The sequence below is a fragment of the Hemitrygon akajei genome, chromosome 1 (genome assembly GCF_048418815.1).
Source record: "Hemitrygon akajei chromosome 1, sHemAka1.3, whole genome shotgun sequence".
In the NCBI taxonomy this organism is placed as follows: domain Eukaryota; kingdom Metazoa; phylum Chordata; class Chondrichthyes; order Myliobatiformes; family Dasyatidae; genus Hemitrygon; species Hemitrygon akajei.
The window spans coordinates 154,464,036-154,485,097 of record NC_133124.1 but is presented as its reverse complement, the minus strand read 5'-3'; the positions used below and the strand labels follow the sequence as shown (position 1 = coordinate 154,485,097).

The window sequence follows — 21,062 nt, the reverse complement described above, 5'->3', positions numbered from 1 at the left end:
TGTGTAGACATTTATATCTCACAGGAGAATGTACAAACCCGTGATCATTGACACCCCATACCCCACTTCCCAATCTGCACTCACAGCCCATGACAGTGATAGCTCTTCCCAGACTCTGGGGCTTTGTAACAAACACAATGTTAACAGCAGCAAAATTAATCAGTAATTCACATGAAGAGAGATTGTTGCTCACTGAAAGGATACCCGAGCGTCCGATACAACAGAGCAGATCCTCCCCTGTTTACACTTTTATTTGACCCGGGTCACGGAACGTCCGATCATCCCACTTTCTCACAGCAGTAACCCCACCCTACACCCCTCCCCCGACTACGGTCCTACATCCTTCCCTTTATTCACCCAACACCCACAGTCCACCCATAACCTCTACCCTCACATAGACAGATCCCCTTCACTCCAAACCCCTTCCCAGCTTGGGAACGACAACTAGCTGATCCCATAGCCCGGGCTCGGGCACAAAGCTAAAACTGGGGCTGCGGGAGCGGAGAGCCCAGAGCCTCCAGCCATCTGGCAGAACTCGGTCCCAGCCTTTCCCACTGCAGCAGGCCCCCGATTTACACAATCCCAGGATCAGGCCCTTCCTCACCGCTACCCGAATAAAGAACCGCCATCTGCAGTCGGCACGTCGCCTGCGTTTAGCGGCAGCACCAACAGTGTCTGGAGGTCCCTACAGAGGTACCAATGGCCGGAGGCACAACGGAGAGGTAAATCACAAACACCAGACTCTGCAGATGCTGGAAATCCAGAGCAACACAAACAAAATGCTGGCGGAACTCAGCAGGCCGGGCAGCATCTGTCGAAAAGAATCAACAGTCGACGTTTCCAGTTGAGACCCTTCTTCAGGACTGAGAAGGAAGGGAGAACATATCTGAACAAAAACGGGGCGGGTGGGGAAGGGGTATCTGTGGTCCCCATTGTCAGGGTGATGAGTTTACCAGGAGACAAAGACTGCAGGGTCGAGAGGTTTTCTGTTGACTGTGTGTGGACCCTGCTGGCAATTCTGGTGTTGTGACCCGAATCGAGACAAACACCACGCTGCCCTCCACCAACAACACGGCACAGCCAAACACATAACAGGGGACTTTACCTCTCACAACACTGGATTCAGTGATGAAACCCGTGATTAATGCTGTTGTCCCACTGAGATTATAAGAAACGTCCATTGAGGTGTTTTAAATGCGAGCACTCGCCCACAGGTGATGTCACACAGCCACCCCCCCCACCCCCCACGCACCTGACGTCACACATGGGCTCCCCACACCGGGATCTGCCCTCACGTGCTTACGTCACCCATGTGCTGCTGTGGTCAAGCTTTATCGGTTTAACAGCTGAGCTACTAATCGCGTGACCACCCCCTCCCCCCTCCACCACAGACAACCGACGCTAGAGGTGTTGTGCTATTTCCATTGGTACGCAGGAATGTCAATCACTGGTCACACCCAATAGTGAAAGTGGACCAGCAGAGAGGGCGTTACCCTCCCGTCAGGGCGGAACGAATTCCAAAGTAAGGGTTTCGGCCCGAAACGTCGTCACTACATCTTCCCATAGATGCTGTCTAACTAACTGCCATACTAACACGGGTTATACAGTCCGAAGAACTAACTGCGGGAGGAACTCAGTGGGTCGGGCAGCATCTGTGGAGGGAAATGGACCATCAACATTTCGAGCTGAGACCCTCCATCTGGACTGAGAGTGGATGGGAAATAGTCAGGGAAAAGTGGTGAGGGGTGGGGATGGGGCAAGAGCTGGGGAGTGAGAGGTGGGAAGGTGGAAATAGTGACAGGGGTGGGAGGTGAGCATTTGGGGCAACATGGAGCTGCAGAAGATGGAAATTAATTCCATGATCGAGGAAATGAGGAACATGTATCTGAGATGGGAGAGCTGTAAATGTGAAATAATGTGCGAAATGCAGCCGGTGGGTCGGGCAGCGCGTGCGGGACAAGGAACAGTTGCCAGGTCACGTGGGAGACCCCACATCGTCATGTGATCCCGTTTTACTGCAGATCGGCAGTATCTGCGTGTTTGTCTCCGAGGCTCCACCTCCTGCTCTGATGACTCAATAAGCACAATGCGCATGTTCACAGTCCCGGGATGGGCAGCGATTTGTTTCCCCGTCTTTGTTGAAGCGGATCCGGAGCGGCGGATCATCAGCGGGATCCAGGTTGGGAGAGGGTCCTCGCCCCCTTGGGCGGGGAGCCGGGGGTGGGACGGATCATTCTCTGCGGAGCAAGACCAACAAGATCCATGTATTGAGTCCCATCTCGAGCGATGTTGAGCAGTGAGTCCCATTAACTTCCCCGACCTCACGGTCTCACCCCGCTTCCAGGACAAAACCTTCCGGGGTCGCTCAGGGTTGTGAGGTCTTCAGACCGAAATTTGGGATACTTTCCATGGTGTGTTGATAAAAGTTGGTCAGGGGAGAAAGGTAAATGCCAAATTTCCTGCTGTTCTAGCTTTGTCATTTTAGTACATAGTACATGTACTGTTAGTTCAGTATTTGTGTATTGCTGGAGGACCGTCAGTGATTGTCCTTGATCCCTTCTCCACCTGGTTCTATCTGCTCGTTCCCTACCCAACTTGTTCAACCTCAGTCCAGCCTGTATCCCAACACCTCGATGATAAATATCAACAATCTCTCTTCTACCGTTGCCTTCATTGTGAAGTATTTTGCTTTACTGGGTTATTTCTGAAATTGGTGCTTGTTACCTGGAACTATGAGAGGATTTATTTAATGCAGACTGAGTAAGGATAAAGACATCACCACAATTTTAGTTTCAAGATTACCAAATGGCCGCTGTGTTAATCTTTTCAACAGGAGACTCTCCACATTTAGAGTTGAGTGTATTATTTCCGGTTTTGGCCTTGTTTGGAGAGGCAATTTCCCTGTTGCCAGGAGCAGGCCACAGAGTCATAGGAGGGAGGAGGAGAAGATGGCTGGAGAATGGATATCTGTTACGTGTTAAGTAGGGATCCGTGCACAATCCTGATTTGATGGAGGCAGACGTGAGAGCGTGGAGGAACTTCTGAAATGCCCGCTTCTGAAATACCCACCCCACTGTCAACAGAGGAGTTACTCCCTTCCCATTGGTGTGCAGGAATGTCAATCATTTGCTGTTCCCGCCCCGAACTTCCCAGCAAAGCGGAACAAATCTCAAAGTAAATGTCCCACTTTCTGATTTATTTCCATTTCCCTCCGAGGGAAGTTAGGTGCGTTTGTGAAGTGAAGTGACTTCTGCGGCTGGGGTATAATGTATCGTGACAGGTAGGAGGAGACTGGTCGGCCCATTGGCCTGATGCAGGCTCCCTGCGGAGTGAATGGGACGGCAGAAGGATGAGGGTGAGGGATTTAACTGAGAGCATAAAGATGGTGTGAGAGGGGGTGGACAGCATAATGTCTGAGGGGATGTTTGTCCCGGTAGGGGAACAAGGAGCAGGATGGGGGAAGGAGCCCATTAACAGTGGGGAAGGGACATGAGGGGCTCATCTGTGGAAATGTCTGAGCCCACAGTGGTGGCAAGCAGAGATATTCACTTTGTGGGGCAAACACTGGCAGACTGCTGAGCAGCAAGTGGGGTTGTGGGACCTTCACACTGAATTGCCGCTCAGCCCCTATTATTCTGCTCCTCGGGAGGGGCGGGGATGAGGCGGTGACTACACCCATCTTTCATCTTTCCACCAGTTGGATAGGGCGGTGAGATCCACATCTGTCACGTCCTCTCATTGTGGGCAGGCAAAATGATTTTCTTGACTCTGTTCACTCCTACGACTTGCTAAAATGTAGCCAGTGTTTAGGGTATATGACCCATTTACGTGAGAATTCAGCCTGTTCTATTTATCTGAGCTTCTCAGAAACAGGTACACTTCAGTTAAGCCTCCCTCCAGAATTTTGAAAGGAGCAACTAAGCCTGTCCACATATTTCCACACAATGAGGACCCGGTTTATTGTCGTGGGAGGCCCTCCACCAGTCATGGGATCCTGCATCCCGGTCGCATTTTACTGCAGATCTGCAGCATCTACGGGTTTGATTTCAGCCCCCGCGCCACTCCCCGCACTGATGTTGCGACAAACACTGCGCGTGCCCACTGTTCCTGGATGGATGGTGGTTACCTTTCCATTCTGTTTTAGGGCTGTTTTCAGAATCAGGATTGGGAGAGGACCCTCGCCCCCAGAGCCGGGGGCGCGGCGGGGTGGAGGTGGAGTTAAATGCAGCACAAGGCAGGGTAAAAGGAACCATTATAGTTTTAATTTTATTGTTAAAGAGTGCTGCCGCGTTACTCTTGGTCCTAATTAAACTCACAGTATACAATGTAGAGCTTTGTTATTTGCTTTTTTGGTTATTTTTGGTGAGCTGCTTGTTCAGTAACAGCTAACGAAGGAGTATTGCAAGTTTTCTTTTCATTCTCTGATCACTGCCTCTTAGTGAAGAGACACGTGACCTCAGGAGCAGAGGTAACAGATTGACAGTGAGGTGGGGAGGGGAGAGGGAAGGATGTTGTGAACTGACTGTATTGGAATGAAGAGAAAACTAATAAGTATGGCATCCCAACCACAATCTATTCCAGCTGCTGTCATCCAGGATACAATATCGCAGCATAAAAGCCAGGACCGGCAGGCTTTGGGACAGCTTCTTCCACCAGGCCATCAGACTGATGAACTCACACTGATTTGAGTGTACTCTGTATTACATTGTCTGTTCTATTTATTATAAATTATAGCCTTAAATGTATCCAGTGACTTGGCCTCCACAGCCACTTGTGGCAACAAATTCCACAGATTTACCACCCTCTGACTAAAGTAATTTCTCTGCATCTCTGTTCTAAATGGACGTCCTTCAATCCTGAAGTTGTGCCCTCTTGTCTTAGACTCCCCTACTATAAGAAATAACTTTGCCATAACTAAACTTTTCAGGGTTTTCAATATTCGCAATATTCCTGTGAGATCCCCCTCATTCTCCAGGAATACAGCTCAAGAGCTGCCAGACGTTCCTCACACAGTAACCTTTTTATTCTTGAAATCATTCTCGTGAATCTTCTCTGAACCCTCTCCGATGTCAGTATATCCATTCTAAAATAAGGAGCCCAAAACTGCACACAATACTCCAAGTGTGGTCTCACGAGTGCCTTATAGAGCCTCAACATCACATCCCTACTCTTATATTCTATACCTCTAAAAATGGATGCCAACATAGCATGCGCCTTCTGCACCACCGACTCATCCTGGAGGCTGACCTTTAGGGTATCCTGTGCAAGGACTCCCAAGTCCCTTTGCATCTCTGCATTTTGAGTTCTTTCCCCATCTAAATAATAGTATGCCCATTTATTTGTTCCACCAAATTGCATGACTATTCATTTTTAAACATTGTATTTCATATGCCACTTCTTTGCCAATTTCCCTAATCTAGGTCTCTCTGTGTACTCTCTGTTTCCTCAACACAACCCGCTCCTTCACCTATCTTCGCATTGTTAGCAAATTTAGCCATAAATCCATTAATCCCCATGTCCAAATCATTGATGTATATCGTAAAAAGCAGCAGTCCCAACACCGACCCCTGTGGAACTCCACTGGCAACCGGCAGCCAGCCAGAATAGGATTCTTTTATTGCCACTCTCTGTTTTCTGCAGATCAGCCAATACTCCTCCAGTGCTAGGAACTCTCCCCCCTGTAATTCCATGGGCTTCTGTCTTGCTAAGCAGCCTCATGTACGGCAACTTGTCAAAGGCCTTCCGAAAATCCAAGTACACCACATCTACTACATCTCCTTTGTCAACCCAGCAAGAAATTTCTTCAACACATTTGCTTTACTTTAGTCAGGCAGGATTTTTCTGTCAGGAAACCATGCTGGCTTTGGCCTATCTTGTCATGAGCCTTCAGGTACTCCGTAATGTCATCCCTTACAATTGATTCTGACAACTTTCCAAACACTGATAACAGGCTGACAGGTCTATAGTTTCCTTTCTGCTGCCTCGCACCTTCTTAAATAGCGGAGTAACATTTGCAATTTTTCATCCGGTAAAATGCCAGAATCTATCGATTCTTGAAAGATCATCTGCAATCTCTCCAGCTATATCTCTTCAGGACCTCCTCTCTTTTCTACCTATGTCATTGGTACCGATGTGTACCAAGACTTCTGGCTGTTCACCCTGTCCCTTCAGAATACTCTGCACCCGATCCGAGACATCCCATACCCTGGCACCCTGGAGGCTACACACCATGCGGGTATCTCTATCAGGCTGACAGAACCTCCTGTCTGTTTCCCTCACTATGGGATCCCCTATGACTACCACATTTCTCACCTTCCTCTTTCCCTTCTGCTCCACTGAACCAGACTCACTGTCCGAGACTGGATCCCTGTGGTCGTCCTCTGTCAGGTCGTCCCCCTCAACAGCATCCAAACCGAGACAACGATTACTCAGGGGGGGATGGCCACAGGGGTGCTCTCTACTATCTGAGCTCTTCCCATCCCTTCCCTGACAGACACCCACTTATCTAACTCCTGCAGCCTCGGGGTGACTAACTCCCTGTAGCTCCTATCTATCTCTGCTCATGTTCCATTATAAGCTTTAGGTCATCAAACCGCAGCTCCAGATCCCTAACACGTTCTCTCAGAAGCTGCACCTCGGTGCACCTGGTGTGGATTTAACCATCTGGGAGACTGGAAGATTCCCACATCTTAAACCCAGAACAAAGTACTAACCCTACAGTCATGCTATGGTACATCTTTATATGCTCAATAAACATGTTCACTGCTTAATCGCCTGAAGGAGGAAACGAGATGTGAGATGTCCAAATCTGCTGATAACACAGAAATAGAGGAAGGAAATCTAATGATGACGTTGTGATTCTGCATCGAGTAGTTCAAAAGCCAGATTGTATTTTGGCCGTTACTGCACAGGGAGTAGAGATTAATTAATGGGCCGGTGTAGCTACCATTGTACAGGGTGTTAGCGAGACCACAACTGGAATTCTATGCACGGTTTTTATCCCAATGCAGAAAGAAACCTTAAGAGTATCTGAGGAGCCAGCCAGTTTTACCAGTGTAATACATGGGATGATTTACCAGCAGAGGTGAGGTGATTTGGCCCTGAATTCAGAACATGTTCACAAACGACATGGTATTTGTGGAGCATCTTGATGGAGTATTTCTCCTCATCAGACAGTGAGCCACCGAGAGGGGTTGATAAGGGATGCTCATTTCAAATGGAGATGTGTGAAAATTCATGCCTTCAGGTTTGAGCTATGCAGGTGGAATATGATGTGTTTCTCTTCAACCCGGAGGCTGTCAATTTGAGCAACTCCAGCCTTTGCTATTCTGCCATCATCCCTCCTAGTGTCCCATTCCAATCAACTTTGGTGAGCTCTTCTCCCGTGCCTCCATAGTTCCCCTCACTCCACTAATAATGATGCATCTTGTTGAACCTTTCTGCTCTCAAAGTGCAGGGTGAGTCACTGCCTCCACATGTTTCCTTTACCATAAGCTCCCTCATCAAATTTGGTTCATCACACAACGCCCAATCAGAATTAACTGTTCCCTTTGTGGGCACAAGTACAAGGTGTTCTAAAAAGCATCTCATTTGTATTTTCCAAATTCCCTCTCTTGAGATCAAGCACCAGCCTGATTTTCATAACCTACCTCCACCCATCCCGCTCATGGACTGTTTGTCCCACTCCCATGGGGGGGGGGGGGGAGGGGGCAGACTACGCAGCATCTTCACCAGGACTACCAGCCTCTGGGACAATAACTTTTCCCAAGCAGAAAGGCTGATAAATATCTCTACCCACTAACCCACCCTTCCACACAACCAAACACCTCTACTTTATAAGTTCCCGTCTGTCATCTTATTTGCAGGCATCTTATGCCAAACGTGACATTATGGACAGACAATCAGTCCATGCACAGTATATAAGCTGTGGATATCTGTCTTTACTATTGTGTTTTCCTGCTGTATTGGAGCCAGAATAATAATTATTTTGATCTCATTTGCACTTGTCTGCTGGAAATGGAATTAAACAAACTTGAAACTTAAATAAACATTTCAGCAGACTGCAACATCACATTTCTGGCTCTCAACGTTATTGCGGCAGAGCGCCGCCTGGTGACAATGGAGTCCACAAATCGGGGAGTCCTGCAAATCACCACCAACTGGCAGTGTTGTCCACAAAAGAGAGAGGTTTGCAGCGATAAGGAGGGGTGTATGTGGCTGGAAGACAACTCTGCAAGTGGATGAAGTGCTTGACCTGCCCCAAACCACTCTCCTCACTACTAGTCAGGGTCCCAAACTGGCCTTCCATATGAGGCAACTTTTCAACATCGTGACTGTTGGGGTCATCTACTGTTTCCAGCTTTCCAGGTGTGGCCTCCTCGACATTAGTGAGACCCGATGTAGTCTCTGCATTCTGCACTCTGTCACAAAGAGATTCTGCAGATGTTGGAGATGCAGAGTAACATACACAAAATGTTGGAGGAAGCCAGGAGGTCAGGTAGCTTCTCTAGTGGGGGATAAAGCAAAACAGAGATTTCCTGCCGAGACCCTTCATCGGGACTGGAAGTGGTGAGAAGCCGGAATAAGATGGTGCCGGAAGTGGAAAGAGTCCAAGCTGGTAGATGATAGGTGAAGCCAGATAAGAGTGAAGGTGAGTGGGTGGGGGAGGTGGGAGATGAAGTGAGAGGCTGTGAGGTGGTAGATGGAAAATGCAAAGGGCTGAAAAGAAGGAATCTGATAGGACAGGAGAGTGGACCATGGGGAAAAAAAAGAAGTGAAAGAGGAACTAAAGGGAGACAATCCGCAGTGGAGAAGAGCGAAGTGGGGAGACAGAATGGAGGAGATGGGTGTATGGGTTGATGAAAAGAAAAGGTCCAGGTAGAAATTAAAGATAGCGATGTTCATGCCTTCAGGTTGTAAAGTATTCGGATGTGATATGAGTTGTTGCTCCTCTAACCTGAGAGTGCACTCAATGTGTTAGTTAAACAATGAACCGAAGGGATCCCCTGGGATCCCTATTAAATCAATCCTCTCTCACTTTAAACTGGTGCCCTCTGGTTGTTGATTCCATAAAAGTTGGGAAAAGGACTACACACATTCCCCATTTCTGTACATTCATGGTTTGGAACTCCTGCATAATGTCAGCCTCAATCTCCTACATTTCAAGGTGTGAAGTCCCAACCTGCCCAAACTCTCTCCAGAACTCAGTCCCTCGAGTAATGGTGCACCATTCTCGTAAATCTGCCCTGCCTCATTCCAGCTTGACGTCCTCTCTCCCATAGCTGAACGAACAAAACTGAATGCAATAATCCATGTGCAGATACCCTAACAATACCCTAACCCTAATGCAACCTCACTAGCCTCTTCTACAGACCGTGAGCCATGAGACAGAGGCTGCTCAGCCAATCGAGTCTGCTCTGCCATTCCTTTGTATCCAATTGATTATCTCTCTCAACCCCATTCTCCTGCCTTCTCCCCATAATCTTTGAACATCCATTTAAAATACACTCAATGAATTGGCCTCTACTCCATCCGCGGCAATGAATTCCAGAGATTTGCCTCTCCCTGACTACAGAAATTCCTCCTCATCTCTGCTCTCAGTGGATGCTCTATGTGTTGAGACCGTGGCCTCTGGACCCAGACTCACACAGTGTGGGTGCATCTGCTTCATAGCCACTCTGTCGAGGCCTTTCAGTATTTAATAGGTTTCAATGAGATCCCCTCTCTTTCTTCTAGACCAGCGAGTACAGGGTCAAAGCCACCCAACACTCCTCATACGTTAACCCTTTTATTCTTGGAATCATTTTCGTGAACCTTCTCCGGACCGGCTCCAATACGAGCACATCTTTCCTCAGATAGGATGTTGGAAACTGCTCACAATACACCAAGAGCAATCTGACCAATGCGTTATAAAGCTACAATATCACATTCTTGCTCTTGTATGCTAACATTACAGTTGTTATCCTTAATCAACTCAATCTGCAAGCAAACATTTAGGGACTCCTACTCAAGGACTCCCAAGTACCTATGCACCTCCAATTTTTGTATTTTCTCCTATTTATTTTTCTTCTACGCCCTTATTCCTTCTACCAATTGTACTGACTGTACACTTGCATACTCTGTATATCATCTGCTACTTTGTTGCCTGATCTCCAGACCAACTGAAGTCCTTCTGCAGACTCCCACTTTCCTCTAAACTACCTGTCCCGTACCTATCTTTGTGTCAACTGCAAAGTCCGTCACCAAGGTATCAATTCCGTCATCCATATCATTCAGATTTAACATGAACAGATGCGGTCTCAATACTGACCCCTGCAGAACACCATTGATTACTGACAGCAAAACAGAATTGCCCATATTATTCTGAGTCTTTCTCCCTTGTCAGTCAGCCAATTTTCGATCCACACAAGGATCTTGCCTGTGATCTTATTAAGCAATCTCACGTGCAGCAACTTAGAAACATAGAAGACCTGCAACACAATACAGGCCCTTTGGTCCACAAAGCTGTGCCGAACATGCCCTTACCCTAGAACTACCTAGGTTTACCCATAGTCCTCTATTTGTCTAAGCTCCATGCACCTTTCCAGAAGATTCTTAAAAGACCCTATCATTTTCGCCTCAACCATTGCCGCTGGCAGCCCATTCCGTGCACTCACTACTCTCTACATAAAAAACATACCCCTGATATCCCCTCTGTACCTACTTCCAAGCACTTTAAAACTGTGCCCTCTTGTGTTAGCCATTTTAGCCCTGGGAAAAAGTCTCTGTCTGTCCACGTGATCAATGCCTCTCATCATCTTATACACCTTTATCAGGTCAAGTCACTTTTATTGTCATTTCGACCATAACTGCTGGTACAGTACATAATAAAAATGAAACAATGTTTTTCAGGACCATTGTGTTACATGACACAGTACAAAAAAACTAGACTGAACTACGTAAAAACACAACACAGAGAAAGCTACACTAGACTACAGACCTACCCAGGACTGCGTAAATTGCACAAAAACAGTGCAGGCATTACAGTAAATAATAAACAGGACACTAGGGCAGTAAGGTGTCAGTCCAGGCTTTGGGTATTGAGGAGTCTGATAGCTTGGGGGAAGAAACTGTTACATAGTCTAGTCGTGAGAGCCTGAATGCTTTGGAGCCTTTTCCCAGATGGCAGGAGTGAGAAGAGATTGTATGAGGGGTGCATGGGGTCCTTCATAATGCTGTTTCCTTTGCGGATGCAGCATGTAGTGTAAATGTCCATGATGGTGGGAAGAAAGACCCCGATGATCTTCTCAGCTGACCTCACTATCTGCTGCAGGGTCTTGCGATCTGAGATGGTGCAATTTCCGAACCAGGCAGTGATGCAGCTGCTCAGGATGCTCTCAATACAACCCCTGTAGAATGTGATGAGGATGGGGGGTGGGAGATGGACTTCCCTCAGCCTTCGCAGAAAGTAGAGACACTGCTGGGCTTTCTTTACTATGGAGCTGGTGTTGAGGGACCAGGTGAGATTCTCCGTCAGGTGAACACCAAGAAATTTGGTGCTCTATACGATCTCTACCGATGAGCCGTCGATGCTCAGCGGGGAGTGGTCGCTCCATGCCCTCCTGAAGTCAGCAACCATCTCTTTTGTTTTGTTCACGTATAGAGACAGGGTATTGGCTCTGCACCAGTCCATTAACCACTGCACCTCCTCTCTGTAAGCTGACTCGTAGTACACCTCTCATCCTCCGTCACTCCAAGGAGAAAAGGCCAAGTTCACTCAACCTATTGTCATAAGGCATACTCCCCAATACAGGCAACATCCTTGTATATCCTCTCTGCACCTTTTCTATGGTTTCTACATCCTTCCTGTAGTGAGGCAACTAGAATTTAGCAAATTACTCCAAGTGGAGTCTGACCAGGGTCCTATATAGCTGCAACGTTGCTTCTCGGCTCTTAACCTCAATCCCAAGGAAGGCCAAAGCGCCATATGCCTTCTTAACCATAGAGTCAACCTGCATAGCAGCTTTGAATGTCCTAGGGAGTCGGACCCCAGGATCCCTCTGATTTTCCACACTACCAAAAGTCTTACCATGAATGCTATATTCTGCCATCTTATTTGACCTAACAAAATGAACCACCTCACATTTATCTGGGTTGAACTTCATTTGCCACTTCTCAGCCCAGTTTTGCATCCTATCAATATCCTGCTGTAACCTCGGACAGCCCTCCACTCTGTCCATAACACACCCAACCTTTGTGTCATCAGCAAAATTACTAACCCATTCCTCCATTTCCTCATCCAGGACATTGATAAAAATCACGAAGAATAGAGGTCCCAGAACAGATTGCTGAGGCACACCACTGGTCACTGAACTCCATGCAGAATATGACGCATCTACAACCACTCTTTGCCTTCTGTGGGCAAGCCAATTCCCTTGGATCCTTACTTCCTTAATGGTACCCCATGCATCCTTACTTTTTCCAATAAGCCTTGCATGGGGTACCTTGTTAAAGATCATCTGAAAATCCAATCAAACAATATCCACTGCCTCCGCTCTATCTATCTTGCCTGTTGTTTCCTCAAAGTATTCCAAGAGAGTTGTCAGTCACGATTTCATCTAAAGGAATCCTGCTGACTTTGACCTACTTCATCATGCGTCCCCAATAAATACACACTTCATATACACTAACATCTTCATGACCACTACGGTCAGACTAACTGTCCTATAATGTCCTTCCTTCTGTCTCCCTCTCTACTTAAAGAGTGGAGTGACATTTGCAACTTTCCAGTCCGCCAGAACCGTTCCAAAATCTAGTGATTCATGATGGATCATGACTCCTACCTTTAAGAGAAAACTAAGGGAAAACTTCTTCATTCAGAAGTGGGGAGCATGTACAACGAGTGTGCAAGTGGCAGGGATGATTTGAACCTTTAAGAGAAGTTTGCTTAGGTCCAAGGATGAGAGGGATATGGAGGCCTATGGTCCAGGTGGAAGTTGTTGGAACTCGGTAGATTAGTGCTTTGGCACGGACTAGATTGGCCGAGTGACATTTTCCTGTCTTGTAGTGTTCTATAACTCTAATGCCTTCACAATCTCTTCAGCTACCTCTTTCGGAACCCCGGGGTGTTCACCTTCTGGTCCGGGAGTTTTATCTGCCTTCAGGGCTTTCAGCTTCCAAAACACCTTCTCTCCCTGGTAAAAGCTTCTGTCCCAGATACTCCTGATTGTTTGGCATTTATGTAATAAATTTAAAGACACAATTGTAGTGGGTGACTTCAATCTGCAGGAGAATTGGGAAAGTCAGATTGGTGTCAGATGGCAAGTGAGGGAAAGTATTTAATGTTTATGAAATGGCTTTTTAGAGCAGCTGATGGTTGAGCCTACTAGGGGAACTGGTATCTTAGATTGGATGTTGTGTAATAACCCAGAACTTATTAGGGCGGTTAATGTAAAGGAACTATTAGAAGGCAGTGATCATAACATGATTGAATTCCTACTGCAATTTGTGAGGGAGAAGCACAGGTCACATGTGTAGTATCGCAATGGAATAAAGGGAATTACAGAGGAATGAGAGCAGTGATTCCCCAGCTGGATTGGAGAAGGATACTGGTGGTGATGACACCAGAGCAGAAATGGCTGAAATTTCTGAGAATACATCATAATGTACAGGATAGGTAAGTCCCGCAGAAGTAGTTCTTGAACAGCGGGGTTAGGTTACCGTGGCTGTCAAAGGAAGTTGAGGACTGTATAAAAGCCAAGGAAAGTGCATATAGGGTAGCAAAGGTGAGTAGGAAGTTAGATAATTGAGTGGCTTTTAAAATCCAACAACAGACAACTGAAAAAAAAGCTATATGAAGTGGAAAGGTGAAATATGAGAGTAAACTAGAAAATAATATAAACCATTATAAAATATGCAAATAGGAGTCAAGAGTTTATATTGGACCACTGGAAAATTATGCTCATGGGGAAATGGGGAAGAGATGGTAAATGAACTTGATAGCTCCTTTGCATCCATCTTCTCTGTGGAAGGCACTAGCAGTGTGCCAGAGATCTGTGAGTGTCAAGGAGCAGGAGTGAGTGCCATTGCTATTACAAAGGAAAACGTGCTAGGCAAACTCAGGTTCTTAAAGTGGATAAGTCACCTGGACCAGATGGACTTCATCCCAGCGTCTTGAGCGAGGTTTGCTGAAGAGATAACAGATGCATTGGTCATGACCTGTCAAGAATCACTTGATCCTCATGGTCCCGGAGGACAGGAAGATTGCAAATGTCAGTCCACTCTTTGAGAAGGGAGGAAGGCAAAAGAAAGCAAATTAAAGTCCAGTTAGCCTAACTTCAGTGGCTGGGGAAATGTTGGAGTCTATTATAACATAAGAGGTTTTGGGATATTAGGAAACTAATGATAAAATACGTCAAAGCCAACATAGCTTGTGGACAGAGAAACCTTGCCTGACAAATCTGTTACAGTTCTTCGAGGAAGTCACAAGCAGGATGGACAAACGAGAGGCAGTCAAAATCATTTACTTGGATTTTCAGAAGACATCTTATAAGGTGTCACACATGAGACTGCTTAACAGGATAACAATCAGAAGAAATACTGGCATGGATAGAGGAATGGCTGACAGCCAAGAGGCAGCGAGTGGGAATAAAAGGAGCCTTTTCGGGTTGGCTAGCTGTGACTAGTGGTCTTCAGGGTCAGTATTCGGTCTGCTACTTTTCACATTGTTTGTCAATGATTTGGATAATGGAATTGATGGCTTTGTAGCAAGGTTTGTGGATGATACCAAGACAGGTGGAGGCGTTGGTAGTGCTGAGGAAGCAATGCGATTGCAGCAGGACACAGACAAATTTGAAGAATGGGCAAAAAAGTGGCAGGTGGAATACAATATTGGGAAATGTACTATAATGCATTTTGGCAAAATGAATGACAGTGAACTATTATCTGATAGGGGAGAAGGTTCAAATCACAGAAATACAGAAGGAAATATGCATCATCGGGCAAGACTCCCAGAAGGTTAAATTACCGGTTGAGCCTATGGTAAAGAAGTCAAATGCAATGCTGCCATTTATTTAAGGTGAAGTAGAATATATAAGCAAGGATTTAATGCTGTTACTTTATAAGACACTACTTAGGCCGCACTTTGAGTATTTGGGATCCATATTTCAGAAAATGTGTGTTGCCATTCGAAAGAATCCAATGGATGTTCAAGAAGATGATTCCAGGAATGAAGGGGTTAAGATATGAGGAACATTTGCCAGTCTTGGGCCTGTTCTCCTGCACTGACCTATGTTTAATAAATGTGGGTGGTGGGGGGTAAATCTCACTGAGACCCACCAAATGTGGAAAGGTCTACATCGGGTGGATGAGGAAAGGACCTTTCATATGGTGGGGGTAGCAATAACAGAGGGCACAGCCTCAAAACTGAGGAGCGACCTTTTAGAGTATTTAAGGAGGATTTTGCTCATGTAGCTCAGAAGGGTAGGGTAGGGAAAGGAAGAGGAAGGCAGTAGTGATATGGGACTCTATAGTTAGGGGGTCGGACAGGCGATTCTTTGGACACAGGAAAGAAACTGGGATGGTAGTTTGCCTCCCTGGTGCCAGGGTCCGGGTGTTTCGGATTGCGCTCAAGATATCCTGCGGTGGGAAGGAGAACAGCCAGAGTTTGTGGTACATATTGGTACTGATGACATAGGTAGGAAAGGGGAAGAGGTCCTGAAAACAGACTACAGGGTGTAACGAAGGAAGTTGAGAAGTAGGACTGCAAAGGTAGTAATCTCGGGATTACTGCCTGTGCCACGTGACAGTGAGTATAGGAATAGGATGGGGTGGAGGATAAATGCATGGCTGAGGGATTGTAGCAGAGGGCAAGGATTCAGATTTCTGGGTCACTGGGACCGCTTTTGGGGCAGGTTTTTGAATCCCAGGGGAACCAATATCCTGGCAGGGAGGTTTGCTGAGGCTACTGAGGAGAGTTTAAACTAGAATTGTTGGAGGGTGGGAACCAAACTGAAGAGACTGGGGAAGAGGAAAATGGCTGACAAATAGAGAAAGCTTGTAGACAGTGCAAGAGGGAGAATCGGCAGGTGATAGAGAAGGGATGCGTTCAGACCGAAGGCTAGAGATGTGTCTATTTTAATGCAAGGAGTGTTGTGAACAAGGTGGATGAGATTAGAGCGTGGATCAGTACACTGAGATATGATGTGGTGGCCATTACAGAGACTTGGATGGCTCAGGGACAGGATTGGTTACTTCAACTGCCGGGTTTTAGATGTTTCAGAAAGGACAGGGAAGGAGGCAAAAGAGGTGGGGCATGGCACCTTTGATCAGAGATAGTGTCACGGCTGCAGAAAAGGTGGATGCCATGGAGGGATTGTCTACGGAGTCCCTGTGGGTGGAGGTTAGGAACAGGAAGGGGTCAATAACTTTACTGGGTGTTTTTTATAGGTCGCCTAATAGTAACAAGGATATCGAGGAGCAGATAGGGAAACAGATCCTGGAAAGGTGTAATAATAATAGAGTTGTCATGATGGGAAATTTTAATTTCCCAAATATCAATTGGCATCTCCCTAGAGTGAGGGGGTTAGATGGGGTGGAGTTTGTTAGGTGTGTTCAGGAAGGTTTCTTGACACAGTATGTAGATAAGCCTACAAGAGGAGAGACTGTACTTGATTTGGTATTGGGAAATTAACCTGGTCAGATGTCAGATCTCTCAGCGGGAGAGCATTTTGGAGATAGTGATCATAATTCTATCTCCTTTACAATAGCATTGGAGAGTGATAGGAACAGACAAGTTAGAAAAGTGTTTAATTGGAGTTAGGAGAATTATTAGGCTATCAGGCAGGAAACTGGAGGCTTAAATCGGAAACAGATGTTCTCAGGGAAAATTACAGAAGAAATTTGACAAATATTCAGGGGATATTTGTGTAAAGGTCTGTATAGGTAGGTTCCAATGAGACAGGGAAGTTATGGTAGGGTACAGGAACCGTGGTGTACAAAGGCTGTAATAAATCTAGTCAAGAAAAAAGAAAAGCTTACAAAAGGTTCAGAGAGCTAGGTAACATTAGCAATCTAGAAGATTATAAGGCTACTAGGAAGGAGCCTAAGAAGGAAATTAGGAGAGCCAGAAGGGGCCATGAGAAGGCCTTGGCGGGCAGAATTAAGGAAAACCCCAAGGCATTGTACAAGTATGAGAAGAGCAAGAAGAAAAGACGTTAAATAATAGGGCCTACCAAATGTGACAGTGGGAAAGTGTGTATGGAACCGGAGGAAATAGCAGAAGTACTTAATAAATACTTTGCTTTAGTATTCACTATGGAAAAGGATCTTAGTGATTGTAGTGATGACTTGCAGCAGACGGAAGTGCTTGAGCATGTAGATATTAAGAAAGAGGATGTGCGGCAGCTTTTGGAACACATGAAGTTGGATAAGTCGCCGGAACCAGACGAAATGTGCCCTAGGCTACTGAGGGAGGTGAGGGAGGAGATTGCTGAGCCTCTGGCGATGATCTTTGCATTATCAATAGGGTCGGGAGAGGTTCCGGAGGATTGGAGGGTTGTGGATGTTGTTCATATATTCAAGAAATGCAGTAGAGATAGCCCAGGAAATTATAGACCAGTGAATCTTACCTCAGTGGTTGGTGAGTTGATGGAGAAGATCCTGAGAGGCAGGATTTATGAACATTTGGAGAGGCATAACATGAACAGGAGTAGTCAGCATGGTTTTGTAAAGGGCAGGTAATGCCTTACAATTCTGATTGGATTTTCTGAGGATGTGGCTAAACATATTGATGAAGGAACAGCAATAGATGTAGTGTATATGGATTTCAGCAAGGCATTTGATAAGGTATCCCATGCAAGGCTTATTGAGAAAGTAAGGAGGCATGGGATCCAAGGGACGTTGCTTTGTGGATCCAGAACTGGCTTGCCCACAAGAGATAAAGAGTGGTCATAGACAGATCATATTCTGCATGGAGGCTGGTGACCAGTGGAGTGCCTCAGGGATCTGTTCTGGGACCCTTACTCTTCGTGATTTTTATAAATGACCTGGATGAGGAAGTGGAGGGATGGGTGAGTAAGTTTGCTGATGGCACAAAGGTTGGAGGTGTTGTGTATAGTGTGGAGGGCCATCAGAGGTTACAGTGGGACATTGGTAGGATGCAAAACTGGGCTGAGGAGTGGCAGATGGAGTTCAACTCAGCTAAGTGTGAAGTGGTTCATTTTGGTAGGTCAGGTATGATGACAGAATATAGTATTAATGGTAAAACTCTTGGCAGTGTGGAGGATTAGAGGGATCTTGGGGCCTGAGTCCATAGGACGCTCAAAGCAGCTGCACAGGTTGACTCTGTTGTTAAAAAGGCATACGGTGTATTGGCCTTCATCAGTCATGGAATTACATTTAGGAGCTGAGAGGTAATTTTGCAGCTACATAAGACCCTAGCCAGACCCCACTTGGAGTACTGTGCTCAGTTCTGGTCGCCTTAGTACAGGAAGGATGTGGAAGCCATAGAAAGGGTGCAGAGGAGATTTACAAGGATGTTGCCTGGATTGGGGAGCATGCCTTACTCACAGGTTGAGTGAACTCAGCCTTTTCTCCTTGGAGCGAAGGAGGATGAGAAGTGACCTGTTAGAGGAGTACAAGATGATGAGAGGCATTGATCGTGTGGATAGTCAGAGGCTTTTTCCCAAGGCTGAAACGGTTGCCACAAGAGGACACAGGTTTAAGGTGTTGGGGAGTAGGTACAGAGGAGATGTCAGGGGTAAGTTTTTTACACAGAGTGGTAAGTGCCTGGAATGAGCTGCCGGCAACGGTGGTGGAGGCGGATACGATAGCGTCTTTTATGAGGCTTTTAGATAGGAACATGGAGCTTAGTAAAATAGAAGGCTATAGTTAAGCCTAGTAATTCCTAAGGTAGGGACGTGTTCGGCACAAATTTGTGGGCCAAAGGGCCTGTATTGTGCTGTAGGTTTTCTATGTTTCTATCTCCTCTGTACCTACTTCCAAGGAGGTTAAAACTATGCCCCCTTGTGTTAGCCGGTTCAGCTCTGGGAAAAAGCCTCTGGCTATGCACACGACCAATGCCTCTCATCACGCTATACACCTGCATGAATTTCCTTCATGCTTCTCTCCAGACTGAATAAGACGATGAGCTCACTGTGGTTTTGACGTCCTTCAGGGCTCTGGGTGAAGTTGGTTAAACTCCTTCTCCTCGCTCTTTTCAATGTTTTGAGTTATTTTCACTCATTTCAAAGGACTGTGCCTCAGACAGCTGGGTTGTTGCAATGTGCCTCTAAAGTGTGACAGCAGTCGAGCAAGTGAACCTGCGATGGAGCAGAGTCAGAAGCAAAGGAGTTATCTGTCTGTGTCAGGGCTTTGGGGCTCCAGAAAGAGATGAGACCTAGAGTTTACAAGGTGGAAGAGGAACAGGAATCAGACCAGCAGGATGTGGCTACAAATGAAAAATCAGAAACATTTTGAAACAGTTTGATTGTTTAAAAAAAAAGTGGTTAATTTTTGCAAAATGCTGGAGGAAATCAACAGATCAGGCCGCAAATGTGGAGAGGAGTAAATAGACAACGTTTAAGCCGAGCCCCATCAGACTGTGCACTCCTCTGCTTAGTTGCTGCCTGAACTGCAGAGTTCCTCCAGAATTTTGTGTGTGTGCGTCTCTGTACTGTATTTCCAGCAACTGCAGAATCTCTTGCGTTTTATATCTACATTTGTAAGAGGATTGTACTTTGGCATTAGATGCACGTTGATATTGAGTATATTGTTTATGTGAGCCGCTTTCTGCGTTAAAACAGCTGGTGAATTTTCTATACACACAAAACAAAAACTGAGGTATGGCCATGGAACCGGTGCTTGCATAATCTTTAATGGCACCATAATTACCCAGAAAGAACTGCGTTAAAAATTTCGCCGTCGCCGTAGCTTCGATCAAATGCGCAGGCGTCAGGGTTGTGACGTTACCAAATTTCACGCCTGCGCGCAATACCCAATAGGCCTCGGGAGGGCCACTGCAGGTAATAACGGGTCTCCGGCGAGATGGGGAAGGGGGAAGGGGAAGGGGAAGGGGGGCTTGAACGCCGACCGAGGGACAATTGCTTTGAATTTCGAGCACCGTGGCTCGCAATCCCGGCACAGTCCTGCTCTCGCCCCTCTCTCTCAGCCCCACGATCTGTGCACGGGCCCCGGGGAGCTTCCGGCTGATGAGGGAATGGGAACTGATGGATCTGTCAGACAGAACTGAGCTCCAGCTGTCTAAATGAAAGGATTAGGAACTCGGAAAAGGGAACAGAATCTTTTACATCACCAGCTGAGAAAACCACCTTTGTTCTACATCCAATCACAAACAAGAGAAAATCTGCAGTTGCTGGAAATCCAAGCAACACACACAAAATGCTGGAGGAACTCAGAATTAGTACTCTTTTCCATAGATATTGCCTGGCCTGCTGAGTTCCTCCAGTATTTTGTGTGTGTTGCTTGTTCTATCTCCTCTTGCTCGGGACTTTTCTACCCGTGAGAACATGTTTTGACCCATTCTCTCTGGGTATATAATAATATCAAACACCTTTGCCCTGGGCAACTAGTAGCTTTCACATCATGAATGTGCCAGACTCCAATGAGACAGACTACTGACCTTCCCTTCATATTCATTGGCATTGCCATCATTGAGTTCAATGTCGTCGGTTACCTGGGGGAGAGTTCAGGGGAAATATTTCTGTACAATACAGAAACTGGTGTTACCTGTATGTGTCGTGGCGATGCAAAAGTTGCTAGAGAATTTGCAAGTGGGAAGAAGTGGAATGATATTTGGAAATCTGACTTTTTTAAAGTGTAATTTAGCAAGCAAATCACATATTGACAATGTGTAAAAGCTCTTGTGAGAAAATCCTTCATTACCCGCTACAGGCCTGCTACATAGGTTGTGTGAGAGTGCAGATGAATTCAATCAAACCCAGGGGAGATCAAAGTTCTTATTGATAGTGATTTGCTAGCTGTTGAAATGAATACCTGTATATATAAAATTCAGAGTGCACATGTTGTCACCATGCAAAAAAAAAAATGCACGGTATAAGATTTTT

The 21,062-nt window shown here is 46.2% G+C and overlaps 1 protein-coding gene across 5 annotated transcripts in view; it reads left to right on the top strand.

Annotated features, from left to right (window-relative positions):
- The first annotated feature begins 2,128 nt into the window (after nt 1-2,128).
- The window catches only part of LOC140731555 (uncharacterized), a 37,464-nt gene continuing 18,530 nt past the window's right edge, over nt 2,129-21,062 (top strand). For 3 of the 5 annotated variants that reach the window (XR_012099866.1, XR_012099865.1, XM_073053054.1), the window contains exon 1: nt 19,964-20,000. The gene's annotated coding sequence lies outside the window, so the exon portion shown is untranslated. Of the gene's footprint in view, nt 2,444-8,091; nt 8,368-19,963; nt 20,001-21,062 lie in introns of those variants that run through there. The other 2 variants (XR_012099867.1, XM_073053064.1) reach the window with 2 other exon arrangements.